Below are 3,918 nucleotides of genomic sequence, written 5' to 3' on the forward strand. Positions count from 1 at the left end.
TCCTGTGTTCTGTTCCTGTTTCCTTTGTTTCCAACGTTCCCGCTCTTCTTTTGTTGTTATGGTTACTAATTATGTTGCACACCTGGTTCTGGTTAAGTTTGTCGTTAAGTCTTGTCATCACTCTATGATTGTTTTGTAATTTGCTGTAATTGCATTGAATACTATACAGACTATAGAACTGTTATCCACTTTTCCTCTCTCTGTAGAGTAGCTAAATAAAATAAAAATGTGTGCAATGTAACCACATGGAATTTTCTGACCATGTAAACAGAGCATTTATAATCCGATTCAAATCTGGATTACACAAACAGGCAGTTAAAAATGTAACTTTACATAACGGTTGACTCATATGGTCTATTTATAAACCCTTTTCTTCGGCGCATCCATGTCTGCCTTTATTATATCTCCTGTGCCACACAGCAGCTAGGCTGGAAGGATCCCGACTGACAGCTGGAAGTGAGCGTTTGGCGGTTTCGCAGGAGAGAAACATGGACTGCTTCAGATTCGTCCCGAGAGAACAGTTTCTGGCCCACTTTCTATGATTCACACGATTACGTTTCCAGGAGTTCCTCATCTCTGATGCCTCCTCCTCTATCTGAACAAACACAACCTCCCTGTCTTCTCACGGGCGAGACTTAAACACCCGCCGCTCAGGTGCAGTTAGACACTTAATATTCACTAATATTATCGATTTCACTGCATTGACACTATTGAATGAGGTCCAAAGTACAGTATAATGTCCTAAAACAGATGTCCAACCTAGGAAAATTGATATCTTCAAACTGTATTCAAATATTATTAAAGATAGTAGTATTATTAAAGTCATATTGTGTAGTTGTTCTTGAAGTCGATAATCAGCCGACATCATTTTTGTGCAGACTGTCATACAAAGAAATTATGAACACATGCAAAAACAAGTGAGACCCAATGAGATATTAATAACTGATTATGTTGTAGTCAATGTTCGCTTTTTCATATCAGCCTTTTGTTTTTCTATGTTTTTTGCATAGTTAAAATCAAACCTGTGGCTGTAGTTTGCCTTTTTTTGCCAAATAGTTTAGTCAGATAAACACCTTAACCAAGTTTAGGGTTTTGTTCTTCCATCATATTTAAAATATTTAAAAACATAAAATATTTTCCTCATATTGTGATGGTTTAATCGAACTTGTAGAGTTGTTAAAAACAAATATCCCCTCCAGACAACAATTTCTCATTTAGGGTCATAAACATGCATGCAAAGTTATGACACTCTGAGGTGTTGTGGAATGACGATTTTAATGTTCGTGGGTCAATTTGACCCAAAATATTATGTCTTTTTTATGTCAGTTTATCAACTACCTCCGAGGGTATTTAAATTTACATTCATGCAACTTTTATCCAAAGAAATGTACACGGTGTTGAAGGAGTACATTTTTATCAGTTCAGGAATGTTCATTTCACTGGGAATCGAATGGAAAGATGTTGGCGTTGCTCCACTGTTTGAGCTTCAGGAAAGCACACAAAAATAAAAAAAACATAATGTGTGAGAAGTATTTATATTAAAGGTTTACAGTTTTACCTGCTTTTTTGCTGTTGTTTTTCCTAGTGTGTTTTTCACAAAATGTATTGAATCTAATTAGTAAAAATATCTTACCCAGGATTCGAACATGTAATATCCTCGGATTGCCAGTGCATCCTCTGAATGGAGATGTGAATGTAAGCAGAATGACATTTCAGTGATGCACTAAAGGTTTCCTTCATAACTGCTTTGAAACACAAATAAATATAGATTTATGTGGAGCTTTTCAGATACAAGCTAGTTTTACAAAGCATTGCCATTTTGCCTTCAAAGGACTGAATAAAGAGATTCAGATCAAGTGAATTCCCAGCATGGCCATCAAAACCTGTTGAGTGACAGACAGTGGTGAAGCATTGGACCAGCAGGAACACTTGATATGATTTCAGGGGATTTACAACCAAAATCTATTCATGCCTTTTGCTCTGTTTCCTCACTCCAAAGACTTGATTTGACATATGCATGAATAAATTTGCCCATATGCATGAATAAATTTGCCCAACTTTGCTAGATTAAATTCTATTCTGCGTGACTGGTGTAAATGCATAACTGACTGTGGAATTTGTAGGAGTGAGTAAAATGTGAGATTCGTATGAATTCAGAGAGACGGTTAGGTTTGGGGGCGGGGTCACGGGTAGGTCATTCGTACGAATTCATACGAATTGGCCAACTCGTAAAATATATACGATTTAGGAAAGATCGTACAAATTCGTATGAGTGAGGTCGTATGAATTCGTACTAATTAGCCACCTCGTAAAATTCGTACGAATTGCCGTGAGATCGGGTTGGGATATCAGTATACGTGAACCCGGCTGAGATGAGTTCAACAGTGCGCTCCTCAAATACACTGCAGTGGGGGATATTTGCATCTGCCCTTGGGTTCTCCTTCACAACCCATAATGGCCATTTTAACCAATAATGTGAGCATGTAGAGCATGAAAATATGCATGGTTCACATAGAGTTTAGTGCGCTTCAACTAACGTTCATACCGAGAGATTAAAGGCACGCGTTTAAGGATTAGGCTACATGAAGACAGTAAACACGGTAAAAGAAGAATGTTGATCGCGATCTCTATAGTGAAGTAGAAACACCTTTATACCCTCGAGAGGCTGTCTGTCTCCTCAAGTCCCAGATCTGCATGAATGAAATGCTTTTACCAAGTTCAAATACCACAGACTGCGATAAACTGCTGCAAAGCTGCGGTCAGAGCCAGGAAAAGAGGAACGTTTAATCCAATGTGTTAAAAACCAAACCATTAGACAAATATTACTAACATGTAAGTTATAAAACAAACTTGGAGGAGCCTATTTATAGATGCAAACTGGGATAAGAATTGGTTAATTTGTGTAGATGCTGTTTGAATGTGTTGGACTTTTGTTTAACTAAACTTGTTTTCGACAGTGAAATCTGCGTTGAAATGCTTGGAAATTGAAATTCGACAAACCTTTATGCTCTAGCGATCTTATCGTTAACGTTATGCATGGTCCGTGTTTTATTAGCTATTCTGGAGAACCGATTCATCACGTCCCAACGTTCTAAGAATATTCTTTTTTAAATTTATTTTTAATAACCATAGCAGAAGGTGCATGCGAGCAAAAATTTGTTCATGAGTGTAATGGATAACGAATGCATTATTTTTTTCGCAGATAAGCGCGCGCGTCGTTTCATTCGTAATGAACAGGATGTTTGAGTCACTGCAGAGTGACATTTCTATCACTTCAAAGCGTGCAATAGTGACATATAATGAATGTAATGGAAAACGAACGATGCACAACTCATAATGATTTCTATCCACTGTTATGTCGCGATGCAGAAAAGATAAGGTGTTAATGAGGAAGGACTTACCGAGGTCACCCTGACTTCTCCACTGATCAATGCTTCAGATGCCGTGATCACAGTCCACGTCTCTGCATATATACCACAGTATTACATACAGGATAAGCAAAATGGCAAAAATAAACAGCGCTACAAGGATAGCCTTAGTCACTGGTGATATGAGAGACTGCATTTCAGTTCAATTCGCAACAGTCTACTGAGGCGCATGGATGCTCTACCATCTGAGCAGATCTTTGGGTTTTGATGGAATCTCTTGCACTGACATTCCTCGCGAATTATTCAGAGCTGAAGACATCACGAGCGATCATCTAGCGAAAGGCAGATTGTCTTGATCATGTTGGAGAGGAGAGACTCAGAGGCTCTGGTGTGGAACAGGTTGGTTCGCCTTTTCAACTTCATCAGATGGAATTGTCCAATGAAGCTCTGCGTGAAGGGGAGATCGCATTGACTCTCATTGATGGAAACACGTGTAGCCTAAAGACTCACTTTTAGGGTTTAAATATTTCTGCGGCGCATGTTGCGTCGT

The 3,918-nt window shown here is 38.5% G+C and overlaps 1 long non-coding RNA gene across 1 annotated transcript in view; it reads right to left on the reverse strand.

Moving 5' to 3' along the window:
* Positions 1–3,918, reverse strand: part of LOC143723737 (uncharacterized) — a 41,734-nt gene extending 37,816 nt beyond the window's left edge. The window contains exon 1 of the long non-coding RNA XR_013197171.1: positions 3,402–3,918. This is a non-coding gene — a long non-coding RNA (uncharacterized LOC143723737). The remainder of the gene's footprint in view (positions 1–3,401) is intronic.

The sequence above is a fragment of the Siphateles boraxobius genome, unplaced genomic scaffold (genome assembly GCF_051911475.1).
Source record: "Siphateles boraxobius isolate OS27281-9 unplaced genomic scaffold, OSU_SipBor_1 7, whole genome shotgun sequence".
In the NCBI taxonomy this organism is placed as follows: Eukaryota; Metazoa; Chordata; class Actinopteri; order Cypriniformes; family Leuciscidae; genus Siphateles; species Siphateles boraxobius.